An 11,722-nucleotide genomic window follows, 5' to 3' on the forward strand; every position below is an offset into this window, starting at 1 on the left:
GGCCAGGCAATTTAGAGATGCAAACGGGAAGTGATCCTTTTATGGAAAATGGATTCAAACTGGAAGGGAGAGGCATCAGGAAATATTGTTGGGAGAAGTCCTGGAAAAGCTTGGGTTGTGTGTGTGTGTGTGAAGGGGGGTGGGGAGAGACCTCCCTCATGTGGCTTACATTTCTCCCTGTGTCTAGGAGTGTTTTCTATTTCTCAACTGCTAGGAAACCAGCCTCATCTCTTAAACCATCTTTAGATCCCACCTCTTTCTTGAAACTTCAGTAGCTAGGGTCGTGGATGGCAGTTCTTGCCTGCCTCAAACCTATTTCTCTTACTGGGCTACACCAGTCTACCATAAAAGAAATGAAAAACAAAGCTCTTATAAGCAGAGAACCCATACATGTTTGTGTTAGATTTGTAAGCCACTCCAGTCAGGCTTCTGTTAGGATCATGCCATAGAAACCATTCTCATCAGCTTTCTGGTGACTCCCACCCTCCAACATGCCCAAATCCAGTGGTTAATTTCCTGATCTCATTTTGATTGACTTTGTACCAGCATGTGACATGGTTGCCTACTCTCTCCTTCTTGAGCAAAGAACTGTTTGTTCTTCCCTGACACCACATTCTCCAGTTTTTCCTGTTACCTCAATGGCCACACATTCTCCATCTCTTTGGCTGGTGTCCCCTCTTCTTCCTTGTCATTGTTGGCCACCCCTGGCTCAGTGCCTGGCTCTCTTCTCTGTGTACATCCACTCCTTTGCTGACTGCATGCTAACCTATGGACTTCAATATTGTCTATATGCTGATGATGAACCAGCTCCCACACTCTGCCCTGAGCTTCACGCTCATATATCCAGCATCTTACTTGATAGCTCACACCTAACTTGCCAAATACACAACTCTTTAAAAAAAATTTATTTATTAATATGAGAGAGAGAGAGCAGAAGCAGAGAGGAGAGGGAGAAGCAGGCTCCCTGATGAGCAGGGAGCCCGACATGTGGCTCGATCCCAGGACCCCGGGATCATGATCCAAGCTGAAGGCAGATGCTTAAGCCACTGAGCCACCCAGGCGCCCCCCAAATACACAACTCTTGATTCCCAGGAGAGTTCAGACTGCTGGGTAGAGAAGACATGTTATTGTACCAACATTTTATTGCATCAACACCTACTGCTCCTCGGCCCTGTATTCCCAAGACTAAACCAGCTAAATATAGAAACATTGATAGCAGACAATGTACTTCCATAAGAAGTGTGGGAGATACATGGTGTTGAAAGTCGACAGAAATTAGGAACTATACACATGCCTAATTGATTAATAATAACATTTAATGAGTGCTTCTTTGGGCCAGGTACTCTTCAAAGTACTTTTACATGTTTTATATCATTTAATCCTTGCAATCACGTAAAGGTAGATATTATGACCCCATTTTTTGTGTCAGAAGATGGAGACACACAGAGGTTAAATAGCTTGCCCAAGGTCACAGAGTCTGTAAGACACAGCTAAGATTTGAACTCAGGCAGCCAGATACGCTCTAGGGAGTCATGGTGGAAATTACAGCGTTATTTTCCAGTCCAGGCTCATGTTCCTACTCAAATGTCTCTTATTCTATCACTAGACTCTGTGCCCTTTAACATAAAGGGTGTATAGGAACCTCATGCTAGAGGAATAGGAAACAAAATGAATAAAATGAGTTCCAGTAGACACAAACATTTCAGAAACACTTTTTAAAATGAACATTTAGGGGCGCCTGGGTGGCTCAGTTGGTTAAGCGTCTGCCTTTGACTCAGGTCATGATCCCAGGGTCCTGGGATCAGCCCCACGTAGGGCTTCCTACTCAGTGGGGAGTCTGCTTCTTCCTGTCCCACTGGGGCTCCCCCTGCTTGTGCACTTGTGTTCTCTCTGTCTCGGTCAGATAAATAAATAAAATCTTGTAAAAAAAAAAAAAAGAACATTTAGAAATTAGATTTAAAAATAAGGATATCAGTTGAATGCTGCTTCTGCATGTGGACACAGACTATCTCAGAGAGCAAGCCAATGGGAAGACTTAACTAAACTATGTAGCTACTGCACCTCTCTCCTTAACCCATGGCCTTGTGAGAATTAGTTAACCAATGACTGCAAACCCCTCAAGCTTTTCCCTTGAATGACTTGGTCTATGCTCAGCTAATCAGATCATTGGGTTCAGACCCCCAGCGTGGCACATACACCCATGGCCATACCCTTGATCATATACCCATGAGCCATGTGGCTTGTCTGTTCTCCCCACTGACACAGAGATGTGATCTACTGGACACTGGTTTTAAAAGTTGATTGTACATCAGCTTTAAGCAATACAAATATTAGTATGGAAAAGAAAATTGGGAAATCCAAATCAGCTGTGGAAAAGCACTCATTTCCATAAATAACTTTATTCAACCTGTTCTTTTCAGAAAATGCTCAATTTCTGTAAAAAAAAACTTTTAACGAGAATATTTTGTTTCTTTCAAACATACTGCATTATTTGGTCCAAAAACAAAAGTTAAAAACTTCCCAAAGATCAATATTTTCATTAAAAAAATTTTCAGACAAATGAGGCTGGATATTTTTGGTAGTTATTAAAGACAGGTTTTTACAGACTATTATGCACAACTCTTCAGAAACATTTCCTCTCCTCAGGTCACACCAACACACTTACTGCTAAAAGAAAAAAAAAGGTCCCAAAACATGCTTATTAAACAATAAAATTTATGCAGAACTGTGTAAGGACTACTGGTTTTGACTAAAAATCCCCATCCTCTTGCCCTTGACTACAGTATTTACCATATTTTTTCACTTTTAAATAAAAGGACACATTTTTTAAAAAGTTAACCAATCCACGTGTTAATGCTCATCTAAACATACTTTCTTCTTATCTTTCCATGTTTTCCATTGAGCAGCGTGTAAGAAAGCAATAAATGTAATGCTGTTAGATGAAAACAGAGCAAAGGAACAATATCAACTGATGTTTTGAGAGTTTCCAGTTTTCTCTGTTTGGGATCACGATAAGGCAAAGAGGTCATCTCTTGAATGTAATTATGACTTCGCATTGAAGACGGACAGGGAAATAGAGCCAAATATTTTAAAGAGAAACAAGAAGCCCAGGTTCCACGGAGATAACTGTTATATAATATTAGCCTACGTGAGTTTATCTGCTTAGAGACTAAATGAGAAGACCATTTCATTCGTTGTTGAAGGCACTGAAAACATTTCCTTTTAAAAGCAGAATCTCAGGAAAGAGCAATTCATGTGCCTGGAAGCCTAAAAAAAAAAATCGTTTTATGGTGAAAGCCACCCGTTAAGTGTACATTATGTTCAGGAAATGTAAATTCTGCGAGAAGAAAGGGGCGCCCACCGTGGCTCTTCACACGGTCACAGAACTTGCCTGCCAGCCAGCAGAAATTCTGAAGCTACGAAAAACTGTCTGTCCTGCTAGGCATGCTTTTCAAAAAAGAACAGAGAAAGTACTTACGTCTCAGAGTTCCACCGCGAGGCTCCCTTTTCCACGCTGCAGACCTCTGCCTGATTCTTCACTCTGGCTTGACAGCTGGTTTAATCTGCAAGGCAGGATGGAATGTGTGGTCTTGCGCTTGCTGTTCTTTTCAGAAGGCCAGTGGCCCTGGTCGTTCCCATGGCAACCAGGAGGAAGCTGCAGGCCCACCAGCTTCATTAACCACACAGCAGGACAGAACCTGCTTTGGTGAGCGCTGGCCATTCTTTGGGGGTTCGACACTGGAAAGTTTCCAGAAGAAACTAGGCAGGGTGCTGCTGTATGCTGACCCTGAAGGGCTGACCTTAAGGGAAGTTGTTCTACTTTAGCGGGAAATGGAATGGGCTAAGTGTAGAGCATGGAGATTCGTAGATGCTTTTGCTTTCATGATTTGTTCCATTCTTTTGGGCTTGATGGATTGTTATGTATGCAGATGCCTGAACTAGGGTAAAAACTGTTCTCTTGTGGTTGTTTCAAAGAGAAAATGAACGCATTTCAACTCCAAAGATGTCCTGTTCTCTCTCTTTTTTTTCTCGTTCTCTTTTTAAAATGTTTAGAGCCACAAAGCAAATAAACATGTAAAAAATACTCTGTGTAGGTTAACTGATGAAGGGTCAGTAAATACTGGAGAAATCAGATGGATGGTGGTGATGGAGGAACGTCTCACTAATTAAAAACACTAGGGAAACCAAAGCAGTTGATTTGTAGTTACCCAGATATAGGTTATCCAATATTTTAAAGAAGAGAGTCCTTCATTAGGGAAATTCATTCAATTTATTTATTATTCATCTAGTGAACCCTTACCACATGCATGTGCTGTGCCAAGAGCTTTAAGGGACAACAGGAATTAATGTCATAGTTCTTATCTTCAAGCTACAATATGGAAGGGGTAGTTATATCAGTTGATCGTGAGAAATGTTTGAAGGGAAGTACAAAGAAAATACATGGGAGTTACAGGCAAGGTGGAGCTACATGTTGGCAGGGAGATTGGAGATGTCTTCGTAGAGGGGTAACATTTGATCTGGAGTGGTGAGATATAAGGGAAAAGGGCAATAATGCCTCACGGAGTGAATCTTTGGCCAATGGAGGCTGTGAGCTGATGAAGGCTTCCTTCTTTCTCACCCCATTCAGTCCTGACACCCAGGTCATCTCGTGTCTTAGATGGTCCACGGGACCAAGCAACTCGAGCAATTAAGAATGTTGCTAGAGCAAAGGTTTGGAGATGGAAGAGTACCAAGCCTATTCAGCTCTTTGAAAGCCGGTGAATCATAGTCAGGAGCAAGGGAATTGAGAATAGAGAGAATCCACTATTCCCAGTGTTTAGCTTTAGCAAAGCAAACATATAAATTCTACCATGTGAGAATAGCGGAACATGGACTTTGGTTCAAATCTTGATTCCACTACCTTCTTGAACATGATTGTTCAAAATTCATGAGCCTCAGTTTCCTAATCTATAAACAAGATAGTAATACTTCATTGAAAGGTTGAGGTAGGGATTCAATGAGATGATATATGGGGACAGGACCCCTGAGGATGGAGGAAGGGAGTGCTGACCAAGCATACTTCAGCTGTCCCAACTTTCCAGAGCAACTGTGGCTAATACGGAAGTTTGACACACTGAACTTCTGTTCCAGTGCCTTTCTCTCTTGCCTGACTCTGCTAAAATCCTCAACTTGCAGAGTCTTCAACTACCATTGCAGCTGGGCTCCAGACAGGATTTAAGTTTGATTGATCACTTCTCCTTGTTCTGGAACTAAGCCACATGCAGAGAGGACCATGGGACTTTGTTTAGAAATTGAGTTTAGTGGGGAATGAGAAGAAAGTTCTGGGCATCTTTCTTGCTGGCATGGGCCTCAGCAGAACTGGCCTCATCTGGGAGCTAGGGCTGTGGGGGTGGCTTTCTCACTGACTTGCTTCCTGGTCGTGGCAGATGTATCATGGCTTGGAGCTGAGGTCTGTGGTCCTGGCTTCCGGTTGGAGGTGGCCTCTTACTTCAGTAACTTCCTGACTGTGGAAGAGGCTGCAGATCCCTCCATAGCCTAATTCCTTGGGGACCTCCTGCGTTCAGCCTAGAGTCTGTTCAACCCTCCCCATGACTCAAGAGCTCTCTGTATGTCTTCAGGAACTCCTTATTATTTAAACCAGCTAGAGTGGACTCTGGCATCTGTAACCAACCTGAACCCTGAATGACACACCAGAGACAAGTTTGGGCCAATACCAGGTGAGTGGCAGTTTGCTGGTACTGTCTCCTCTGCTGTTTCTTCCTGCGTGAACACAAACAGAGATCGCAGGAACGTGGAGCAGCCTGGTGCCTTGAGGACACTGCCGAACCCCCACAGCAGCTCTGTACTGCCCTGTCTGCAGGGGAAAGATACCAGCACCTGCTCACGGGTATTTTATGACTAAGAGAAACTACCTGAAGCATTGAGTATCAGCTGTGCACGAAGGAACCATCGGTAATGGTGACTGTGGTCAGTATTACTCTTTGTGAGGACACCGATGCCTTCCAGGATCTCTTGCTGAGTGGGGGACACCGGGACAAGGACACAGCATGGGGAGGTGGGTTCCTCCCTGGAAACTGAAGGTCAAGCAAACAGTTGCTGATGAATATGACTGGATCTGTGTGTGTAGCGTGTTAAACATTTACCGCAGGGTTTACAACTCTCTGTCTTTCTAAAACCTTCACTTCTAAAACATTTGCTCTTGGTGTTACCTGGGTCACACAATTTAAGGGGATTTAGCAAAAATGAGTGTTGGGAAGACTAACGAAACCCCGCCTTAGGCGGCCTGCTTTGTTCAGCTGTGGAGTCAAGGGTGGTGGACAAGTGTTTGTTCACTGTGGGCTTGAATTCTAGTTTTGCCCCCAGTTTTCCTTCCTTCCTTCCTTCCTTTTCTTTCTCTCTCTTCCTCTCTCCCCTATTCCTTCCTTCCTTCCTTCCTCTCTCTCTCTCTCCCTTTTTTCTTTCTTTCTCCCCTTCTTCCTTCCTTCCTCCTTCCCTCTCTCTTCTTTTCTTTCTTCCTTTCTTTCTCTCTCCCTTTCTTTTCCTTCCTTCCTTCCTCCTCTTTCTTTCTTTCTTTCTTTCTTTCTTTCTTTCTTTCTTTCTTTCTTTCTTTCTTTCTTTCTTTCTTCCTTTCTTTCTTTCTTTCTTTCGTTCTCACAAGAGCAATGCAGGCTCCCAATAGCAAATTCAAATAATACTCAGGGCACTAAGTAAGAATGAAATTCTACACACCTCTCCACCTTATCCTGCAGAAATAATGCCAGTTATAAATCTGCATTAAGACAAATCTTGCTTTGTCTTCAAACTCTAGCAACTGCTTTGGTTGTTAATTAACATGTCGGTTCCCTAAATTCTTTTAATTTTTTTTTTTTATTTATTTCAGAGAGAGAGAATGAGAGACAGAGAGCACAAGAGGGAAGAAGGCAGAGGGAGAAGCAGACCCCCTGCTGAGCAGGGAGCCCGATGTGGGACTCGATCCCGGGACTCCAGGATCATGACCTGAGCCGAAGGCAGTCGCTTAACCAACTGAGCCACCCAGGCGCCCCTTCCCTAAATTCTTTTAAAGCAAAGCTTCAAACACCACTCTTTTCAATAGCCTTTCTCCAGGTATTATCATCCGAAGTCACTATTACCACTCGCTAACCGCCTCCAAATCATTACCAGTATCTTCTATTAGCGTTTACACCATCCTGGCCAACTTCAAGATGCATCTCAGGTCCTCCCTTTCCATCCCAGCTCCTTCTGTGTCAACCTGAACATTCCTCAGTTCACTGCAGGATACCGAGGCTCCTCTCCTCACCTGTAGCTCTGATTATGCTCTAGACCTTATCATCAGCACGTGGCTCTGTTCTGCCTTCAAGTTGCCACTCTTGCCTTTGTGTTCTTTCTCTTCCCCACTCCTGCTCTGCTTTAACCGCATGGAAACGTCTGTGTAGGCTTCACTTCATCTGTTCCACCCACTCATGACTCTGTGATCAGCTGCTTCCATGCGGCCCTCGCCACCACGCCGATGACTCCCCCCACCCAGCCCTCACTGCACGCGCCGTACCAGCTTAGCCCTGGATTGCCCCCACAGTCCGCCTTCTCAGCTCCTGCTCTTATGCAGGGCACAGGTACTAGTGGAGAAAATGCAAAGAGTCAGAAGTTCATAATGCTCACTTCAAATGGACCCCTGCCCCTATCCGGCCATCCTTCCTATCTACTCTGGCCCAATGGCTTTCTTTAATGACTCTTCTCTATTTGTACCAAATACTCATTCTGACCACAGTATCCTCGTTCTTGTAAGGGGTCCTTGCATCTTATTTTCTTGAGAGGAGCCAGGCACTGGTCTGCGTTTTCTCATCTTTGTTCTTCTTTCCAGATTCTAAAATATCCTTCCTCCTCTGAGCTAAAAATGAGCCCTTCCCCTTTCCTGAGAGGGTTTTCTTCTATAATGATATCCTCACCTCCTCCCGTAAGTAAAATCTTGATAGTTTTAAGGGATGTATCCTGAGAGTTTCAAAAACCTCACTTTTTGAGGACCTCTCTTGTATATAATTATCTCCATAAAATAGAATACCTGAAACACAAAAGTGATGTCTTGAGACCCTTAAATGGTTTTATAAAGTACTCCTTCTAGGCCTTAATCTACTTAATGCTCTGTGTGATTCTTGACTATTGGCCAATGCTTCCATGGTCTTTTGTTGTCATCCATGATTCTGTGATTTTTCCCTGGTGTTTTCTTATTAATTGCATCATCTCTTTCTCTCCCTATGGCTCTTCTTTCTCTTTCCTTTCAGCACTACCTAAAGCTCATTCCTTGTTCTGATCTTCTTTTACATTTCTTCTTTATGAATTCCAATCACTTGTTTCAATTATCCTAAGGTTATCCCCCCTTGGAGAACAAATTCAACACAGCATAACTCAACTCAACACAGGAGGGCCATCTTCTTAATACTTGGCAATCCATCCTCAGCCAGAATGCCTCCAGAAATGAAGGTCTTACGTCTCTTTATATGGCAGCTTTTTTCATTTCTGGAGAGCTCTTTTGTGTAAAGTGGTTTGTGATATATGGTTGAATCTGACTCCTGGTTATTTTGAGACATTGACTGCTTTTCTGTCCTCCAAAGCAGCACTGAAAAAAAAAATCTTCCCTCTTCTTTTTTATAGTCCTTAGCAATACTCTGTTGTCTCATACTAATCTCCTCTTAGTCCCTCAGACCCCAAACCACAGAAGCATTTTTGATTCTTCCTTCTCCTTTGGTCCATACAGTAAACAAGTCACCAAATACTGTAAGTCTTGTTTTGAAATTTCTTCTGCAGAAATAACATATTTCAAGGTAAAAGAATGAAATATTCTAAAAATAATAACTCATCTCAAACTAATTTATAAAGATAATGCGATAATGATAAAAATCCCCAATGCATTTTTTCTCCAAAAGAGTCAGTGCAAGTATTCTGAAGATTCAACTGAGATAATAAAAAATATTCCAATAAGGAAGACCAATAAGGAGAGATTAGCCTTATGAGTTATTAAAACAAAGTTAGAGTTCTAAAAATGGTGTGGTACTAACTTGGACATATACAGATGGATCAATGGAACATCATAAACAATGCAGAATTATAGTTTATTAAGTATAAAAATGTGACATATAAAAGAAGAAAATAAGTATCAATGAGGAAATTAAAGATTACATAGCAATAATTCTGGAATCACTGGCTGAGAATTTAGAGGAAAATCCAAATATAGATTGTCACTACAAATTGGATGAAGTCTATATGAGATTAATGGATTTAAAAAATAAAGCCATAGAAAAATAGGAAAATTACTTGAATAGTGGTTAAATCTCTGAACACTGAAAAACTTCTAAGATAAGAAGTATTGATGGTGCAGCCACTTTGGGAAAGATTCTGGCTGTTCCTTGAAATGTGAAATGCAGAGCTATTGTATGACATAACAACACTGCTAGATATATATCCGAGAGAAATGAAAACGTGTTCACACAAAAACTTGTACACGAGTGTTCGTAGCAGCATTATTCATAATACCCAAGAAGGGAAGACTACCTATGGCCATCAGTGATGGTATCTGACTACCATCAGGGAAGGGAAGGGAAGGGAAGGGAAGGGAAGACTACCAATGGCCATACCAGTGAAATATGGTATATTCATGCAGTAGAATATTATCTGGCAATAAGAAGGAATGAGGTACCAGTACATGCTGCAACATGGATAGACTTTGAAAACATGTAAGTGCAAGAAGGCAGTCTGAAAGTACTGCATATGGTATGATTCCCCTGATATTAACTATCCAGAACTGGCAAATCCTTACAGATGCAAAGTAGATTAGTGATTGCATAGGGCTGGGGCTTGAGTGAAATTGGGGTGATTGCTAATGGGTGTGGGTTCCTTTGGGGAGTGATAAAAAAGTTTTAAACTTGATAGTGGGGCTCGTTGTACAGTTCCATGGATGTATTAAAGGTAGATGAGTTGTATCAATAAAACTGTTAAAAGAAGAGCTGAAGTCAGCAAGGAAAGTATCAACTTACTACATTCCAAAAATATGAATCTTATCCTCAATCCTTTCTTGAATGAGATAGGAGTATATACTGTTCCCACAGGGCAGGGAGATCAAATAAAGTAAGAACTGAAAAATTCTTTCTGGATTTCTTTCCTTTTTTCCCCCTTATCACCTATGGTAACACTCATTAAATTGTTCTGTAATCATATTTCACAGAAACTTACTTTAATTCAGTGAATCAAGTCCTTACATTTCTTTATGGAGTCTTCACCTCAGTGTCCTCTGTAACACACCTTGTCCAGAAATCAGTTTACCAGCAAGCCCCTGGTGAGCTCCCAAGATGAGCCTCTTCATTTCCAAGGTGAACCCACTAGATGTTAATACTATAGGTAAGGAATAATGATCCCAACTCAAACTTTAATTAGAGAAGAAATGAAATTTCTTCAAAGGCACTTTAAGTGTGCATTTTGCTTAGGGAAACAAACCAGCGTGTCTTCTAAGAATAACACAGAGCATTTTGCAATTAAGCACAGGGTTTGGAGTGAATAATTCAATTGTTACTGCTTTGCTGGCCCAGGTTGTTAAAACTGTGCTGGTTCTTCCCATGGGTCCCCTCCATTAGGAATTACAAAGCTTCATCTGTGGTACAGAAACGCCATACTCCTTCCCTTTTGTTGTGAAGTTTGTTCTGTCAGTCTTCAGGTTGATTTTTGGGGTTTTGAGAGAGATTTGATAGCTGTTCAGTTGTGTTCGAGGGATGAGACGAGCCTAGGGTCCTCCTACTACGTTGCTATCTTAGTTCCTCCCAAAGCGAGATGCCATACTCCCAATACAGGGCGATCTTCTTCCTCATTCTCCTGGCAAATCAACTCAACATTCTTTAGTTTTTCAAAGTAGAACTCCGTTGCTTTTCCAACTTGTCAGTGGTTTCAACACACTGACCTGCTACATTGATTTGGCTGCTTTGTCATTTCCATTACGTAAGCCAAGATTCTTTCCCTCCAAGCCAGAACCTGTATTAAGAGTTCTTTGATTCTAAATGGACCCCTGAGGAGCTGCATGGTTGGTTTTTTCAGGACTGTAGCAACAAGGGAAGGTGCTCCTGACATACCTTGACCTTGCTTAGCAAACACAGTGGGGTCACAATCTTTGCCACTACACTTTGCATCAAAAATTTCTTGAGCCACTGGACAAATCCAAAAAGACTTGACTTTCCTTTCAAAGACTTGTCCACAAAAATTATTTTGTCAACCTTCACTCTCTTAAAACTTACTTGTCATATTTTTAAATTCTGGGTATATTCATGTTCCAGCTGACCTTGGAAGTTAATTTCTTCAAAGCAATATAACCAGGGAACAGCATATTCACAAATGGACAGTAAGCAGCCTCCAAGCACAATTGTTCAATCTTTGTCAGGACCAACTGCAGAGGCTCGTTCGTCCAAGCCATTATCACCTCCTCTTACTGGAAGCAGACTCAGAATTGGAATATAAAAACGGAATGGCATCCTTTATGCTGTGGTTATAGAGACATACTTTAGAGATGCCACAGAAGTGGGTGACTGGCCATTTAGAAGGTCATCATCATTCAGGGTCTAATCTAACATTGAGGCACCAGAAACAATTTTTTTTCAGTGAACTTGGACCTGATCATGCTCTGAGGAATGGGCTCATGTTACCCAAAGTCTTAGGGGACTGGGGTATTAAAGCTGGTGGGGTGGGGTAC

The 11,722-nt window shown here is 42.0% G+C and overlaps 1 pseudogene; it reads right to left on the reverse strand.

Moving 5' to 3' along the window:
• Window positions 1-10,779: 10,779 nt before the first annotated feature.
• Window positions 10,780-11,446, reverse strand: LOC115943772 (microtubule-associated protein RP/EB family member 1 pseudogene; annotated as a pseudogene).
• Between the last annotated feature and the right edge of the window lie 276 nt (window positions 11,447-11,722).

Source organism: Leptonychotes weddellii, chromosome 1, assembly GCF_054177405.1.
Source record: "Leptonychotes weddellii isolate Sample4059 chromosome 1, ASM5417740v2, whole genome shotgun sequence".
Lineage (NCBI taxonomy): Eukaryota > Metazoa > Chordata > Mammalia > Carnivora > Phocidae > Leptonychotes > Leptonychotes weddellii.